Source organism: Musca domestica, unplaced genomic scaffold (genome assembly GCF_030504385.1).
Source record: "Musca domestica strain aabys unplaced genomic scaffold, Musca_domestica.polishedcontigs.V.1.1 2, whole genome shotgun sequence".
In the NCBI taxonomy this organism is placed as follows: domain Eukaryota; kingdom Metazoa; phylum Arthropoda; class Insecta; order Diptera; family Muscidae; genus Musca; species Musca domestica.
The window spans coordinates 25,328,127-25,347,763 of NW_026712249.1; the positions used below are offsets into that span (position 1 = coordinate 25,328,127).

Sequence of the window (19,637 nt, forward strand, 5' to 3'; positions counted from 1 at the left end):
AAGATGCGCTATGAACACTCTTAACAGACCAGTCATTTTGTTAATAATTGCTCCGTTGCAGAACCTGCAAGAATCTAAAATTTTTCTTTCTTTTTCGTTATCATAAAGAAAGATTCGGTTATCGCAGTAAAAACTTGTATATCCTTGCATTTCTGGAATAGATTTGCAAGCGTTGTTCGTTTGTAAGACGCTTTTGGTAAAATATAAAAACTACTACCCTTCACACCTATTTTAATGGTCGTTTTATTTTCTGGGATTTGGATTTTAGTTTTTTTCCGAATCTTCTAAAAAAATCTCTGCTGGGTATTTTTTTTAGTCAAATCGGCTGACAATTCCAATTGGACCTTCCTTTCTCTCATATCCCGTACTTGCACATCCCAGTTTTTCTTTCAAACTTGGCAACCCTATTGTCTAATGTTTTGGAGTTGAGTGCGTCGTTTGATGTTTGTTGTTGTTTGTGTTGTCTGATGATGTTACATTACGATATGCGGCATAATACGATAAATGTGACGATAGGACAGCAACACGGAGCTGCGCTGCCCACCGCAGCAACAGCTGCGTCAATACGAGTGTTTGGTTGATGGTCTGCTCATGTTGGCTTCCATAATACTATGCGACGCTTTACGCTCGGCTGCTTAGCTGACTGACTGCCTGAATGGATGGCTGGCTGGCTTGTTGGCTGTCTGCTTGATTCTGCTATAACTTTGGCTTGCTGGCTATCTGTTAGCTGTTATTCCAATCAGTCTGAATCGAATTGTTGTGAACGATGGAAGAAGCCAAATAATACGTTTGAGATATTCCAAAATAAAAGAAAGCAAAGCAAAAAGAAGCGAAGAAGAAGAAGAAAGAAATAAGTCCCGTCTAGAAGAGAGTGTGACACTGCAGTAAAAATCATTAGATTGAGATTCGAATCAAATCGGTGTCCGAAACAGAGTTTAAATGCGGATGTGAGTGTGAGTGTTCGTTTTGGCACGAGTGTTAGCTGGAGGTGTTTTTTACGGTGTGCGAAAGAAAAGTGCAAAATCCCCCCACACAAAAAAAGGAAGTTGGCGAAATTTTTCCTCGGAAATTTTTCCTTGAGAAATTCGGCTAAACAGCAACGGGAAGAAGTTTCAGAGAAAAAACATATCAAAAACGGAAATTTTTTATAATAACAATAAACTTGAAAAGAATATCAAAACTACATTGAATTGAATAATGAAAATCATAAAATAAAACAAAATAATCCAAAAGTGCCATAAAAAACCAAGTCTGTTTTATAGGAATTTTTCTAAAATCAATCAGAGGAGAAAACAATCAAAAAATTTTGTTCCCCATTAAATTCATAAAAATAAAACGCCAAATTTAACTCTTCAAAACCGTATCCCAAAGTCCTTTATTGGTGTCCTTTGTGTCTATGAAATTTGTCTCACACCTTTTGCGATTTGTGGCGGCGGCGGCGTGTGTCTGTCAAGTGCGACCAAAATCAGTGGCAAAACATAAAAATATCCTGTCATCAACAACAACTATTGAGAGATCCTCAAATATATAACAGCAAATCAAAGCCAGCATTGTGCACCAGGATAAAAGGATAACGCGCCAATACTACGACGACATTCACTCACCGAAACCATCAGTATTTTTAACTTGTTCAACGTTTGCAAAGTCTATAACGACGTTCTTGAGTTCATTGTGAAGGACCAAAAATAAACAAACAAACCAAAAAAAGCAAAATAAAAAAAACAACAAAATACACAAAATTTATAGCAACAGTCGCAACAACAACAAAATAATATTCGTAACAACCACCACGACGACGACGACAACCGGTATTTCCTCTAACGACGGCCTTACAACAAAAAAGGTAATCACGACGACAACAAAAACAACGTAGCAAAGGATTCTTCGTTGCAATATCGTCCTTACACCCCACCAAGAAGGTCGTTATTATTAAAGCGCGTGTGTGCGCGTGTATGTGTGCCCCATGTGTGTTAACTAACAGAGTAGCCATCATCACTGCCAAAAAAACGGGTGTCTCTTCGTTCGGTGTTCTCTTTTGATTGGCTTGTGAATTTGATTTTGATTGATGAATTTCGTGTATAAATACAAAAAAGTGCGTGCAAGAATTTTTATATCTTAATATTTGACAATAATTAAGTCATCTCTAAAATTTATTTTGAAAACATTTTTTTTCGTGCTAAACCAATTTTGGTAAACCTAAAAAAAATTAGACAAAAACATCAGAGACTGCCTGAATCCATTGGACAATACTTATCATTAACTGGTTATCAACAATAAAGTGAGTACCGATGATTTGTTTGTATTTTGAGTTAATTTTAAGAAACTTATTTCCAAAATATAAATAAGACAAGTCAAAAAGTATCAGTTGGATTTGCCGACAGATGCCAATATTTGATCATTCAAATTTATTTTGACTTCTGTTATGATTATTGAAATTGTCGAATCACCCAAGGAATTGGCTAATATTGTCCATTTCGTACTGGACATAAATAATTATGATATAAATATTACGAGGTTTCAGGTTTGGTCTATATCGGTTACTTCCCTCACTTTATATGAGATATGGGATAATTTTTAGAAAATGTTAAATGTGCGTAAATTCTAAAAGGTGCGTGAGTTACCAGATATAGTCGACCGAAGAATTCCAATTTAATACTTCATATAATACAGATAAAAATATTGGAATGGGCAAAATTACAAGAAAATCCAACTTTATGCTAAATAAATTCCATATTCATCTCAAGTTTCTGGTTGATACAAACATCGCTGACTTGTTTCGCAAGTTCTGACACATCAAAAGTATTGGAAATTGTGAGGTACAAGAAGGGGTTCACAAATATACAAGGTGAGATAAAAAAATTGTAACAATGTCAAACGCCATAATTTTTAATTTTTTTTTAAATTTTATTTAAATGTCGGAAATAGCATCAAATTTTAGAATAAGTTTAGATTTGTTCGAATTGGTCACCTTTGGCACGAATTATGGCCTTCAAACGCTGCCCGAATGGTGCTCTGCGATATGTTGGCCCATTCTCGGCGAAGCGCTTGCTTGAGGTGATCGACACTTTGGTATTTTTTAGTGTCAACCTTGCTTTCCACAATACTCCAGACACAATAGTCCAACGGATTGGAATCCGGAGATTTTAGTGGTCATTGTGCGCTGGAAATGGAGCCAGGAACCTCATTTTGTAACCATTCTTGGGTGGCGCGTGCTGAGTGCGATGGCGCTGAGTATTGTCGGAATGTCCAAGGTCTGCGGCCAAAATTTTTGTGTGCCCAATGCTTTAATACACCCTCCAGAACATTTTCGTGATATTATTCGGCATTTATTCTGATGCCACAGTTGATTAATACGAGAGGGGAGCGACCATCGGCTGTTATGGCGGCCCACATGGCCGGCGCTTGAGTTCTGGTGGCCAACCGAAGGTGCACATTTCCTTGTAAACAATATAATGAGCTTTCACTGGAATAATTTTAACAGCTGTCGGAATAGTGGGTTAGAAATGACAGCAGTCTGAAGTTGGTTGCAGTTTTTTCATCTCACCCTGTATATTATCATCACAACCGATGTTGCGTTAGCAAAAATGTTTGTATGTGTGACATTTGAAAAGAGTTGGATGCTTATTTCTTCGGCTGTCTTTGAGCGTTTTCACCCATACCAAAAGGAATGGTCCAATCTCTAACGCCTTTATAACAGATCCTGTGTTGATAGAAATATTCAGATGTGCCAAGTCTAAATGGAATCGGATGTTTTCCCCCGTTTTATAAACTTAATGATTATTCAAAATTTCGACCTTTTGTGGGGGAGGTACCAGAAGGAGTGGACCGATATATTCCATCTCAACACCAGACGTGGGGTTAATAAAATTATTGGGATGTGTTAAATTTGAAGATAATCGGACTCTTACATCACATTTCATAACAGTTATAATTATTAAAAAATTGACCATTTGTGTGGGAGGTACTTGATAGATTGGACCGATATTGTCCATTTTCGCAACTGACCTAGTACTGAAGCAAATATTTGCAAAGTTGGAAAAAATCGGAAATATATTTTTGTGACCATTTCGACCTTTTGTGGGGGAGGTACCAGAAGGAGTGGACCGATATATTTCATCTTAGCACCAGACCTTGGGTTAATAAAATTATTGGGAGCTGTGAAATTGAAAGTCAATCGGACACTTACATCACATTTTATAAGAGTTGTGGTAGGTATTTGATACAGTGGACCGATATTGTACATTTTCTCACCTGACCTAGCACTGACGTAAATATTAGGTTTTACAAAGTTGGATCAAAATCGGATTATCGTTGAAACGGATTTGGTCCAATAAAACTTAGGGTCTAAAACAGTTATTTCGACTAGGTACGTTTTGACCATATCAAATGATATATACCCTCTCTGAGGGTGTAATTAGCCATATGGCTGAGGGTATAACAATTGGTAGAGGAGGGGGGAGGGACATACCACCCCTATTAAGGTTAATTTGCAATGTAAACTTTGAAAACGCCGATGCACTTTTCTTCGTTTTTCAGCTCAAATTTCATAGATTTTGCCTCTAAATTTTGAAAAAAAAAATTGATTTTGTGGCCTAGTGTAAAGGTTGAAGAATTTTACGAATTGGAAACTGATTAATAAAATCCTAAAGCTAGAATCTTAAAATTGTGGGAGTTTTATAGGTTAAGAGCATTCATCATTCTTACTCAACTCCTAAACATCCTTCTAACACACATTCCGGGAACATATTCTTCCCACTTCATTATCCGCTGACCGGTGACTCTTCTAATTTAATAAGTTCAAGTCCATTGAAGAGGTGAAATTTCACAAGTAAAGTCAAATCGCTCAACAGATTGCATTGCCCTTAGGATGCAGTGGTATTTACTTACCTTTTTGTTGTCAGGACGACGACGACAACTAAGGATTATGTACACTCACACATACAAATGCAACAACAACAACAATGTGATGCTCTAAATACCACTTCTCCTTGTCAATATGCTATGAGGAGCTACATCTTTTCAAATTACTTAACAATGAAGGTATATGTATGTCTTCATGCAACTGGTGCAACCTACCCAGCCTCCTACTTCAAACTTTCTAAATGGAGAATAAATATATGAAAATTTAACTCCCATGTAGAAAAGGAACTCATTGTTGTAGGAGATGCGGGCAAAAAAAAAATGGCATGTCTGCATTTGATAGCGACAGTCGGAGGAAAAAGAATCTCAATCTAGGAATATAACAATGGAACTGGGAGGGAGTCATTCGAATAGAATGGAAATCTATTCCATTGTTTGTGGCAACAGGGAGAGTAGACATGAACAAATAATTTCATAAACTGGCTTAGCAATTAATGGGTCTTTTTCTCCATCTCCTACTTGCGGGTGGAGGTGACAGAGGGAAAAACAAACGTCTTTTGCATTCTAATTCTCGGTATATCTTTTCTAGGTTTCTAATACATTTTCCATTATTTCCAACAATGGCCGAGAAAATGAAAGCGAATAAAATATCCAACAACGGCAACGACATATGGAAATACAAAATGAGCAAAATAGGCTTAGAATTCGTGGGGGGTAGGTGCAATTCGTTGAGCAAATGGAACGGGGTGGGTAATTAGAATTTATGCGATTTCTTGCGATTTGCATATGAAAGGTACTAAGCTAAGGAGGAAATGAACAATTAAAACAAGTAAAAAAGCTGTAAGTTCGGCCGGGTCGAACTTTGAATACCCTCCACCATTTGGAACGAATTTAGCATTTCTTGAAAACCATAAAAGCCGTTAAAAATTCTATTAAAATCTTAAAAATACCGAATGTGGCTGTTACATTAGGATCTATACGACGACATGTACCTGCATAGGTAGCTTTTGTCATAAACCATTACAATATTCAAATGCGAAACTTTCCAAAAATCGGTAAATAATGCAGCTAAAATCATCAAAATACCGAATAACGGGAGGTAACGTTATATGGGGGCTATACGAGGACGTGGACCTGCACAGTCAATTTTCTGTCATAGGCTGTAGTATTCATTTCAAACTTCAAATACGAAATTTGAAACAATTCCGGTGAATAATGTCTCCAGCATCATCAAAAACCGAATATCGGGATGTACTATTGCATGGGAGCTATACCAAAACGTGGACCTACATGGCCTATTTTCAATATCAAAAGTTCTGCAGATATAATATACCCTTGAGTAAAATTTTATCAATCTACTTCATTTCGTTCGGAAGCTAGAGTGATTTCCACAGACGGACTGGCGGACGGACGGACGGACATCTCTAAATCGACATAGAATTTTATGCTGATCAAGAATATATACACTTTGTGGGGTCTAAAATGTATATTTCGAGGTGTTACCAACGGAATGACAAACTTAATATACCCTCCATACCATGGTGTAGGGTATAAAGACGAGTATTATTTTGGTCGAAAATTGCAGCCCTCAAGCAAGTCATCAAGGGGGTTTTTTGGAAATTTTTTTTTCGAAATATGATAGAAAAAACCTTTAAGCGAGAACATCGCCAGTCGAATTATTCCAAAAAATTATTTGACTTGAAATCCTACTATAGGTCCTAGAAGACATCAAAAATCTAAATCTTACCTAAAGGCTAGGAATCCATAATTATCAAAGAAGACGTTTTGGTGTTAAAACCGTACTTCGTGTGAGTTTAGGCAAAATTCTCCTAAAAGGCATTATTTTAGAACGTTGACATCAAAGACAAAAAAATCTTCATCAAATTTCATTATCAGTCGCCATTTAAAGGAAGAAATGGAAATTTCCTTTGCATTAAAAGAAAATGTACATGAGCCGTTTAAACCAGTTTTGCCTTCACAAATGTTCAAATAATTGTTGGAGTTTTATCGCATCCTGTATATAAAAATGCCTATATTTCCACTTAAATCTCTTGCAGATTTCCCAAAACCTTATTTCCTTTTAAATAAATTTAAACCACAAATTTCATAAAACAAAAAAGGTCAAAGAAATCATTCTTTGTCCATAAAAGTTAGAAGAAGATTCCCCCAGTCAATTGTTATGCCTACCTTCACGTTTTCCGGTTTAGAGCATTTGCTGTTGTATCTCTTTTGGCCGTTTCAGGCTTTTGGATTCCCTTGTGTTAGCCTTTTTTGGCACGGGTATGGAAAAATGAAACGAGGAAAAAAAACAGGCAAACATGTTCTGCACTTTTTTCTAATGCTGCCAAAGAAGTTGTGGCGATGGCACGTGCTTTGGCAGTTTATAACTATTTTTAGCATTGGACGTGTATTTTTAGGAGAATTTAAGCCAAACGAAAAATGCAGTGGGCCGAAAGGTCACATCTGTTTAAAGGCTGAAGCGTCCTCCTTTATTTCTCTCATATCCTCTTTCCTTTTGGCCCTGTTAAATGATTGATGATAATGATGATGTTATTCTTCAAACTACTCCCGTTTTTTTGGAGGAAGCCACCAGTCAATGAACCTGTAACTCTTGTGTAATAAAACAAAAGGTGATGTAGTAGTTTTTTCCTTTTGCCAACCATAAAAGAAGACAAGAACTTTTCAATAGCTTAACACGTTTTCTTGTTGTTATAACATCAGCTGTAAACTCGGTGCTTCGTGGAAAAGCCAAAATCACTTAAATTGTCAAATAAAACCGTGACTTTTGTACAGTGCCTCAATTCTTAAAATTTCCATTCTCAAATTTGGTCTTAATGAAATCTTACTCAAAATTCTTTTAAAACAAAATCTAGAATAATTAAAAATAATTGAAGCTAATTATAGCTAAAATAAAAATAATTCCAGTTGTGGGGGTTGCCATTTCAAGTACAAGAAGCCCACCACACACGGTTTTGGCTTGTCGGCTGACCGGCTGGTCGACTGGCTGCCTAACAATGCCAACAATCCACATTTCATTTGCTGATGCCGACCTAGCAGCCAACTCAAACGCCATACCTACAGCTGCGAACGTCTAACGTGATTTAAATGTTGTTCTGTTCATTTATGGTAATACAATTGGCAGTTGTTACAAGAACAACAAAAAATAGCTACAAGAAACTATGAATGAATTCTGAAAAATGACGAAAGCAAGGTGTTACAAGACTTTTACGGGTACAAAAAAAAAAAAAAATACAAATGAAGGCGATACGATTTCGAGATATCTAGCCTATCAATCAAAGCTGTAAAAAAGTGATACCACACATAACGAAAGCTTAAAACATTTAAGGAGAAAGGCTAGAAGGAGAAGACGGAGGCCTTGTCGTAGAGGAGCGGAAGGTCTTCTCGTAGAAGATCGGAAGGTCTTCTTATGGAAGCCGAGAAGATCTCCATATAGAAGCCGAGAAGGGCTTCTCATAGAAGCCGAGAAAAGATTCTTATAGCAACCGATAAGGGCTTCTCTTAGAAACCGAGAAAGGCTTCTCATAGAAGCCGAGAAAGGTTTCTCATAGAAGCCGTGAAAGGCTTCTCATAGAAGCCGAGAAAGGCGTCTCAAAGAAGCCGTGAAAGGCTTCTCATAGGCGCCGTGAAAGGTTTCTCATAGACGCCATGAAAGGCTTCTCATAGACGCTATGAAAGGCTTCTCATAGACGCCATGAAAGGCTTCTCATAGAAGCCGTGAAAGGCTTCTCATAGAAGCCGTGAAAGCCTTCTCATAGAAGCCGTGAAAGCCTTCTCATAGAAGCCGTGAAAGGCTTCTCATAGAAGCCGTGAAAGGCTTCTCATAGAAGGCGTGAAAGGCTTCTCATAGAAGTCGTGAAAGCCTTCTCATAGAAGCCGTGAAAGGCTTCTCATAGAAGCCGTGAAAGGCTTCTCATAGACGCCGTGAAAGGCTTCTCATAGACGCCGTGAAAGGCTTCTCATAGACTTCGTGAAAGGCTTCTCATAGACGCCGTGAAAGGCTTCTCATAGAAGCCGTGAAGGACTTGTCAAAAAAGTCGAGAAGGTCTTCTCATAGAAGACGAGAATTTCTTGTCATAGAAGACCGGAAGATCTTGTCATAGAAGACTGAAAGGTCTTCTCAAAGAAGACAGGAAGTTCTTCTCGTAGAAAACAGGAGGCCTACTCGTAGAAGACAGGAGACCTTCTCGTAGAAGACAGGAAGACTTCGTAGAAGACAGGAAGACTTTCTCTTAGAAGATCATAGACCAGAATGCCTTTTCGCAATAGATCTTTTTAGGGAAGACAGTACCAGAAGAGAAAATCATAATGCTTACCCTCAGAAGACGAGAATATCTTGTCACAGAAGATCGCAAGGTATCGTGAACCATATAAGCCTGCAAGATCTTCTGTCAGAAGATCAAGAGGTCTTCTCTATGAAGAAAGAAGATATCACAAGAAACTGGAATATCATCTGTTCTCACGAATATTGTAAGGTATACAAGAAGGTCTTATAATTAAATACTAGAAAGTAGAAGATATCACAGATAAAAATTCTCTCACAAAAGTTGATAAGACCTCAGAAAAAAGAGAAAATTTTCTCTCTCTTAGACGACTCGTAGGTCCACATATAGAAGTCAGAAAGGTATTCACATACAGAGGCTGAAAGTTCACCTTGCTGAAAGTTCTCCCTTTCAAAGACTAGAAGGTCTGCTCATAGATATTTTCTGAGAACATTGCTCAGAAAGTCTACTGTCCTTTTCACTTGTTTTGTTAAATTCAAATAACATTTTTCTTTTCAAACCCTCCCGAAAACGTGCTTGCAGATTAAGTTCTAAGCTTTGGCACTTAATTAAATGCGATGGTGGGTGGTTGTTGTACAACATGGTATCAAATAAGGTGTCATTGTCACTTTTCCGCCGTCAATGTTTGTTGTGTAGTAGTTTCCATTTTTCGATGGACTTTTCTGATGAAAATTGTGTCAACGAAACCCTAGAAATGCTAACCTTACGTGAGGTAAAGCTGAGGTGATATTGATTCATCATCAGCAATGAGTAATTATGACGACATTGAAGGAAATATCCATCAGACCCCACTTTTCCATTCAACTGTTTTCGGTGTTCGTCAATGAGGCAATGGCGCAAGGCATCCGACATGGGCCCAATGGAGGGAACATAAAACCGATATGTCACAAGCTAAACTGCTGCTGCTGCTGCTGTTGCAATAGTCGCGGTTGTCGTCTTTATCTGGCGTAATGACCGCAAACTATTTTCGCAATTTATGTTTCGCCTTTTTTTGTGTTTTCTTTAAATTTTGTGCGGCTGGGAAGAGGGGTGTGGTTTGAATTTTCTTTCAAAGCCTCCATACCACAAATGGTGGCATAATGTGGTATTGTAGAAAAATACGAAGTGATGATTACCACGTCGCGACACAGATAGCTGGCTGGCTCGCTGGCTCTACTAAGTAATGATTTATTAATTCTATCGCGGAAATCCAAAGATGCAAACTTCTGCCATCAATTGAAGTTATAGACGGCAGACACCCCAGTTTCGAATGATTCAATTACATTTGAATTTGCCTTTTGGCTGTCTTGCCACATCCATAATGGATATTCAATATTCATACAAACTTGAGGAGAAATATTGTTTGCACATTGATGCGCTTTTCTTGTGACAGAGTTTATTTATTGAAGCGGTGGACCTGTTAAAATTTAATTTTATTGAAGCGGCGATGTTCGAAAATTGTCAATTGGAGCAATTTTCATTATACTTCTTTAGGGAAAAAAATCAGTAATTTAGGGGTCTGTTGTAGGATATCAATAAAAATTCTTAATTTACACTCTACAATGAATAGAAAAAATAGGTTAAGGAAGTATTAGTATGATTGCCGATAGATATTTACCTAAGCCACTGGGACGGAAAATTTGAAAATTGTCACTTTTTTGGCATTTTCTGTACGTTTGACATGGAAAAGAAAATTTTTGCTAACAAGGACCACCGAAATGGTTTCAAAATAGATTTATGTTTCTTAGTATTATTCTAAAAAATCTAAGATTTTTGGACTGAAGGTCATATTAAATAATAAATGAATGATTTTTAGTCTTGGGCCCCTTAAAATTGTTTAATTTCACGACTTACATATGTCCTTAAAAATTGCAAAAAAACCACATTTCCTAAATATATAAAAAAAATTATAGTCGGAAAATCGATAAAATATTTATTTAAATATATACTTTTAAATATAGCCAAATGTATGTAGTGGGTGAGATGAAAAAACTGCAACCAACTTCAGACTGCTGTCATTTCTAAGCCACTCGTCCGACAGCTGTTAAAATTATCCCAGTGACAGATCATTATATTGTTTACAAGCGTACAAAAGCATTTTGTTGAGAATTTTCCAGAAAAAAGTTATTCGTGATGGAATTCCAGCATGAAAGTTCTTTATATTTGGCTGGAAAACCACAAGAGGCTATCGTTAGAACACTCCAGCATTTAAATGTGAATAAATATTTTGGGTCTTGTACCATCGCTCATTATTGTGATACTGGTAGCATAGCCCGACGTCAAGGAAGTGCACGGAAGAAAACAGCAACATCGGCAGAAATGGTCCCAAAAATAAAGAACGACTTGATCGAAACCCACGTCGCAGTGGCCGAAAAATGGCTTGTGAGCTGAACATATCGCAGTATTCCATTTGGCAAATACTGAAAAATGAGCTCGGGGTAAAACCATTGAAATTCCAAAAAGTGCAAGAACTTACACCGCAACAGAAAGAAAATAGACTCAAAAGAGCTAAAGAGTTGCTTCGCTTGGCGGAAAGTGGTGAACTGTCGAATTTGGTTTTCTCCGTGTCCGATGAGAAAACATTCGTTGTCCAGCAGTTTGTAAACAAATAAAATGGTCGTGTTCACTTGCCAAAGAGGTCAGCTAAAAATGTGTACCTTCGGTTGGGCACCAGAACTCAAGCGCCGGCCATTGTGATGGTGTGGGCCGCCATGTCAGCCGATGGTCGCTCTCCGCTCGTATTAATCGACCGTGGCATCAGAATAAATGCCGAATATTATCGCAAAAATATTCTGCCTTGGGCACGCAAACATTTTGGGCGCAGACCTTGAAAATTCCAACAGGACTCAGCACCATCGCACTCAGCACGTGCCACCCAAGAATGGTGACAAAATGAGGTTCCTCGGTTCATTTCCAGTGCACAATGGCCACCAAAATCTCCGGATACCAATCCGTTGGATTATTGTGTGTGGAGTATTTTGGAAAGCAAGGTTGTCACTAAAAAATACCAAAGTGTTGATCACTTCAAGCAAGGGCTTCGCCGGGAATGTGCCGATATACCGCAGACCAGCATTCTGGCAGCGTGTGACGGTATAATTGGCCGTTTGAAGACCATAATTCGTGCCAAAGGAGACCAGTTCGAACAAATCTAAACTTATTCTAAAATTTGATGCTATTTCCGACATTTTTTGCTTTAATTCAATAAAATTAAAAAAAAGTAAAAGTTATGGTGTTTGACTTTGTTGCAGTTTTTTCTATCTTGCCCTGTATAGATATATAAAGGAGGTTATTTCCAAATCTGAGCCGATCGCAATTGAATTTTGCAGAGGTATTGCTGAGCTATTTCTAAATTTAAACCGATTCTCACCAATTTCTAAAGGGTTCGGCCTTGGGCCAAACTAATGTTGTTGTGACTATTTCATCTCAATCGTATAACAAATGCACCAATTCCGTTGAATAATGTAGTTTTAATTTTTAAAGTACCGAATATCGGGTACCATTGTATGGGGTCTATTAGAAAACATGGACTTATGTAGACAAAGCTTTGTCACAGGACGATTTTTTTAGAAAATGTGATCTAAATCGGCAAAATACCAAATATTGAGAGGTACAGTAATATGGGGACTAAATTTATAAATCCATGACCAATTTACTACTGGCAAAATATACGAAGTCAAAATTTTAGACTTCTATCCGTATTCGTTGGAAATATAGCGTGAATATAACGGATAGATGGACTGATGGACAGTCAGTCTAAAATGCAAAATCGGCTGATGAAGAATATAAATTCTGTGTTGAGTCTTTCATGAGTATTTCGAGGTGTTACATATGGAATGACAAAATTGATCTACCCTCCATAGTAAGGTCTAGGGTAAAAACAGGGATAGTTATATTGGTTTGTTAGCAGTTACTGCTGCCAAAATATACTTACTAAACTCATTATTCGGTAAAGGAATTATTTTCCCGCCGATCTCCCCTTTTTATATCATAAAAGTTTGGATTTCCTTCTCTCCTGAAGCTAGTAAAAACCACAGCAATAGTGTCCGTTGCCTTTATTACTGTTTAGCTTTTCTTACATTTCCACTATTTCCCCACATCGTGTTTTTTACATTTTCTGCACAAAATGATGACAACAGACGACAACGGCGTACGACACATGCCTCAACTGCTGGTGTTATCTTCCATTTTCAATAGCGACACACATATTCCATCATTCATTCGCATATAGAAATGGCATTTTCATTCATTCCGCCAGTCCGTCCGTCGTTCATTCATTCATTCATTGATTATGAATTTGCAGACATCACGTTGTGGCAACACGTTTCAATATATATTTTATAGAAATTCATAATAATAATAGTACGAACTAAGAATATGACGGGTGATCGGCACACAAAAAGACAAGGAACACTGTCTCGGGAACATGCGTCTGTCTACGCTTCCGAAAGTTTTTGTCACTTTTTTGTAAGGTTTTGTTTGAGTTGGAAAATGACGAGTCTTTTGATGGGCATAGGAGAAGAAACTTTCTTTCAACTGCAAACAAAGATATTTGATAAATGTCAAAAAAACTGTAGGACATTTATTGTCACTATACAAACACTCTGGTGTCCGATGGTCAGCAGAGCAGATTTGATGACCTGCAAAATAAGCAGAGGGACATTGACACCATTTCATAAAAATGAACTGTTGTGATTTTCGTTTCCTTAAAATGTTTAAAGTTTAAATGTTGTTATTTGTTTGAACTTTTTATTATTTCATTCGTGGATATGGCGCTTATACAATGCTAACACCAATATTAGGCCTAAAAGAGATTTCCAAATCCACAAAATATTGATTATATTAATTAATGATGTACATAATGGTATGGAATAAATTAATACAAAAGTATTGGTGCAAATGTACTGATGTAATTTTTGAAGCTTCTTTACGTTTCAATAAAAAAAATGCAAAACAAGTAAAAAACATCCTCAACCATTTGGAAGGAACTTGAAAATTTTCAAAAAAAAAAAAAAAAAAAATCCGAAAACTACCACTTAAATGAAAACCGTTATGTGGAGGCTATACGAAGACGTGGACCTACATACGAATTTTTTTGCTATTGGTTGGAGTACCCATTAAGATCTTTCAATACGGAAGTTGGAACGATTCCGGTGAATAATTTTGCTGAAATCGTCAAAATACCGAATATCGGGAGGTATATATGGGGGCTATACGAAGACGTGGACCTGCATACAGGAAAAGATAAAAAACTGCAACAAAGTCAAACACCATCATTTTTTTAATTTTTTTTTTTTAATTTTATTGAATGAAAGCAAAAATGTCGGAAATAGCATCAAATTTTAGAATATGTTTAGACGTGTTCGAATTGGTCACCTTTGGCACGAATTATGGCCTTCAAACGGCCAATGAAACCGTCACACACTGCCCGAATGTTGCTCTACGGTATTTTGGCCCATTCCCGGCGAAGCGCTTGATTGAGGTGATCGACACTTTGGCATTTTTTAGTGCCAACCTTGCTTTCCAAAATACTCCAAACACAATAGTCTAACGGATTGCTATCCGGCGATTTTGGTGGCCATTGTGCGCTGGAAATGAAGCGCGGAACCTCATTTTGTAACCATTTTTGGGTGGCGCGTTGTGAGTGCGATGGTGCTGAGTCCTGTTGGAATGTCCAAGGTCTGCGGCCAAAATGTTTGCTTGCCCAAGGCTTTAATCAACCCTCTAGAATATTTTCGCGATAATATTCGGCATTTATTCTAATGCTACGAGTGGAGAACAACCATCGGCTGTTATGGCGGCCCACACCATCACCATGGCCGGCGCTTTAGTTCTGGTGGCCAACCGAAGGTGCACATTTTCAGTTGATCTCTTTGGCAAACAAATACGATCATTTTGTTGGTTTACAAACTGCTAGACAACGAATGTTTTCTCATCGGAGAAAACCAAATTCGGCACTTCACCACTTTAGGCCAAGCGAAGCAACTCTCTAGCTTTTTTGAGTCTATTTTCTTTCCGTTGCGGTGTAAATTCTTGCACTTTTTGGAATTTCAATGGCTTTACCCCGAGCTCATTTTTCAATATTTGCCGAATGGAAGATATGATATGCGATATGTTCAGCACACGAACCATTTTTCGGCCATTGCTGTTTTCTGATGTTTCTGTTTTCTTCCGTCCACTTCCTTGACGTCGGGCTACGCTACCAGTATCACGGTAACGAGCGATGGTACGAGACGCAAAAGAATTATTCACATTTAAATGCTGGAGTGCTCTAACGATAGCCACTTGTGGTTTTCAACCAAATATAAAGAAATCATTCTATCACGCTTGAATTCCATCACGAATAACTTTTTTTCTAGAAAAAGCTCACCGAAATGCTTTTGTATGCTTGTAAACAATATAATGAGCTGTCACTGGAAACATTTTTACAGCTGTCGGATGAGTGGCTTAGAAATGACAGCAGTCTGAAGTTGGTTGTAATTTTTTCATCTCACCCTGTAGTGATGTAATTTTTAAAGTTCCTTAATGCAAAAGTTGAAAAAATAATAAAAAAAAAGCCGGCTGGCTTTGCCATACCCGTAAATGTTTCAAAAGCTATGCTAGTCTTAGAATTAATGATTAGCTTTCCATACTACTGTGGAGATAAACTAGCTTGTACAAAGTAAGTAACTTAATATCCAACAGTATAAAGAATGAAAAAAAAAATGTAAGCGGATTACTAAGAAAATGACACCCTCAAAAAGCAAGTACATGCCTATAGACTGACGTACATTAACTGCAAGTTTGACAGAATATTGACATGCAATGGCTTAGTGAATATATCTCACGTTTAAATAGTTGTATAGTAATGTGCATTTTAGTTTCAAAAAACAAAAGAAAAAAAAAAAAAAAAAAAAAAAAAAACAATGTAACTAAAAATCAATAAAAATGACAAAACACAGGAAAATTATTTTCCCTAAGCCTGACGTCTGTGAAATGAGTTTGCTTTCAACATTTTTATACCCTACACCACATATTTGGAAAGGTATTATGTATTTGTGCCTTTGTTTGTTACACGGAGAAGGATTTTCATAAGGATCTTCATAGACTCACTTTCTGAGTCCATTCATTCATTTCAGTCCATCCGTCAGTCTGTTTATGCATTTTTGTGAAAAAATGCTGCTCGCATTTATTTTCCGATTGAGATGAAATTTTCCAAACAATATTTTTTTGGCCCAAGGACGAAGCCTATTGAAATTGGTGAGAAACGGCTCAAATTTCGATATAGCTCACACACATCTCTTCAAGGAAACCTAGTTGTCAAATTGCCAATATCAGTCTAATTGACCTGAGTTTGCACATCCAACCTAATTCGGTCTAGAAGAAAGTACATTAAATTTGGTGAAAATTGGTTCAGATATGGCTATAGCTCCCATATATATGTTCCATCCGATTTAGTGTATAAGCCCCTCACATTCGTAATATGCACTAAACAAGAATGATATTTAGTATCAGATATCAGATACAGCCCAGATATACCTCTGCCAAATTTGATCAAAATTGGTTCAGATTTAAATATAGCTCCCATATATATTTCTTCAACTGATTTCGGGTTAATTGTGCACCAAATGGCCAATAACCTGAAATTTGGCACATCTGACTGAATTCAGTCAAGAATCAAGTGTATTATATTTGGTGAAAATCGGTTAAGATAAAGCTATAGCTGCCATATTTATGTTTAATTCGATTTGGTATTTAAGCCTCTCACATTCGTAATATGCACTCCATCACAATAATATTTGGTACCAAATATAAGATACAGCCCAGAAATACTAAATTTTATCAAGATCGGTTCAAATTTAGATATAGCTCCCATATATATATATTCCACCGATTTCGGGTTAAATGTGCACTAAATGGCCAATATTAGTCCAAATCACCAGAATTTTGGCACATCCCACCAACCATAATCTTTCTCAGAAATAAATTTTTAAAATTTTGTCAAGGTCGGTTCAGATTTTGATTTAGCTCCCATATAAATTTTTATCCGATTTCAGGTTTATTGTGCACCAAGTGTATAATATCAGCCCAAATGGCGACGGAATTCGCCTAGAAGCAAATACTTCAAATGTTGATGAAAATGGGTTCTGATATAGCTATAGCTCCCATATCAATGTTTCACTATTTCGGAAAAACTAAAAAAAAAATCCTAAAAATACTGTTTCAATTATGACCTTTATGACCTTTAGTCATACGCTGTAGCACCCATTAAGATCTTCAAATACGAAATTTGAAACTATTCCGGCAAATAATGTCTGTAAACGCATCAAAATTCTGAATAAAGGAAGGTACCGTTATGTGGGGGCTAGACGAAAACGTGGAACTGCATACGAAATTTTTTGTCAGAGGCTGTACTACCCGTTACGAACTTTAAAAACGAAATTTGAAACAATTCCGGTAAAAATGTCACTAAAATCATCAACATACCGAATATCGGGAGGTACCGCTGTATGGGGGCTATGCGAAAATGTGGACCTACAGACGAAAGTTTTAGGAATTGTTAGTATGCCATTACAAAATTCGAATACGAAAAAAAATCGGGTGAATGATGTCGCTAAAATCATCAAAATACCGAATATCGGGAGGTACCGCTATATAAGGGCCATACGAAAACGTGGGCTGACATGACCCATTTACGAACCTAACCTGCCTACTCGCAAAACGCACACATGCAATATAACGCAATATTTCATTCGGCAAATATTGAAAAATGAGCTCGGGGTATAGCCATTGAAATTTTACAAAGTGCAAGAACTTACTCCGCAACAGAAAGAAAATAGACTCAAAAGAGTTAAAGAGTTGCTTCGCTTGACCGAATGTGGTGAACTGCCGAATTTGGTTTACTCCGATGAGAAAACATTCGTTGTCTAGCAGTTTTTAAACAAACAAAATGATAGTGAGAATGTGCACCAGAACTTAAGCGCCGGCCATGGTGATGGTGTGGGCCGCTATAACAGCCGATGGTCGCATGATGGCATCGGAATAAATGCCGAATATTGTCGCGAAAATATTCTGGAGAGTGCATTAAAGCCTTGGGCACGCAAAGATGTTGGCCGCAGACCTTGGACATTCCAACAGGACTCACCACCATCGCACTCATCACTTAGCACGCGCCATCCAAGAATGGTTACAAAATGAGGTTCCTCGCTTCATTTCCAGCACCCTGTACACTTTGTAGGATCTCTCATGAATATTTCGAGGAGTTAAAAACGGAATGACAAAGCTAATATACCCTCCATAGAATGGATATAAAAAATGGCTACCGAATTTAATAAATCCTCCACCATTGATTGAGTATGGTAAAAATCGAATTATAGTAAATATTCTTTCCTAAAAAAATAAGCTCCCTTTTAGCATTATTTCCATGATGACAAAATTACAAACTAATGCCAAATCAACCTTCAAGTTAAACATCACAAATTCCCCGCGGAGGCGGGGGCCAAATGAGTTGATTTATCAATTATTTAAAGGCGAAAAATGTAAACAGAATTGGTGGCAGGAACAAGCTCTAAAGACCGCCACAAATCCAATTGGACAAACCACCAAAACGCCAGCAACAACGACAACAACAATGACCAGAGGCAACAACGCCAAACAACAAATACAATTAACAAAGCCCAACCCTAAGAAAGAGAAAAAAATCGTGGCAAATGCAAGCAACATCAAGAAGTAGTGGATACATTTGGTAAAAAATAAAAACAAAACAAACAACAACAACAAAAATAATAATAAGGACATACGGCCAAGGATCATTGAGACAAACCCACAGAAACATCAAAACACACAGACACACACGTGAACGGGAGCTCAACAAACTCTTGTTTATGGCACACACACACACTTTGTGAAAACATAGCACAAGTGGTTGTCCGCCTTTTTGCTCTTTCCTTGTCACATTGTCACGGCGAAGGCAAACTGTACAACAACATAAAACAACAACAACGTTGGGATAAATGTGGAACGTCGCTCCAAAACCTAATGCTTAGTTCATCATATTCTAAGAGTGGAGAAGGGATATGAAGGACTACCCACAACAGCCAACGGAAAATGTCAAATACGATAAAAAAAATTGTAGCCAAAGCTATGAAGGTAGAACACGAAGAGCATTTAGCTGAACTTGAATGCATTTCGAAACCACCCCCGGCTTTAAAGGCTAAAACTGCCTTTTTTCGTTTCGAACACATGGAACTCTGTATTGCTGCAGTTTGTTGTGTTGTTCACAGGAAAGTGTTCGGCTAGTGGGGAGTTTGAGGTCCAAAAGAACAAAAAACTTCCTGTTGGAATACCCCACCTCCCCAATATGAAAAGTGTACATGCAACACTAGTGGCGGAGGGTCACTATCAATGGGAACAATCTTAAATTATTATGTACGGAAAATGCAACAGAAGACAGGAATTTACATACACTACAGATACATATGTATATGTGTCTGCAATTTAAATTATTACGTATGCAGACAG

General features: G+C 37.4%; 1 protein-coding gene across 8 annotated transcripts in view; it reads left to right on the forward strand.

Moving 5' to 3' along the window:
- The first annotated feature begins 679 nt into the window (after positions 1 to 679).
- Positions 680 to 19,637, forward strand: part of LOC101891519 (proton channel OtopLc) — a 153,406-nt gene continuing 134,448 nt past the window's right edge. For 2 of the 8 annotated variants that reach the window (XM_011292651.3, XM_011292652.3), the window contains exon 1: positions 680 to 2,278. The gene's annotated coding sequence lies outside the window, so the exon portion shown is untranslated. The remainder of the gene's footprint in view (positions 2,279 to 19,637) is intronic. The other 6 variants (XM_011292655.3, XM_011292656.3, XM_011292654.3 and 3 more) reach the window with 5 other exon arrangements.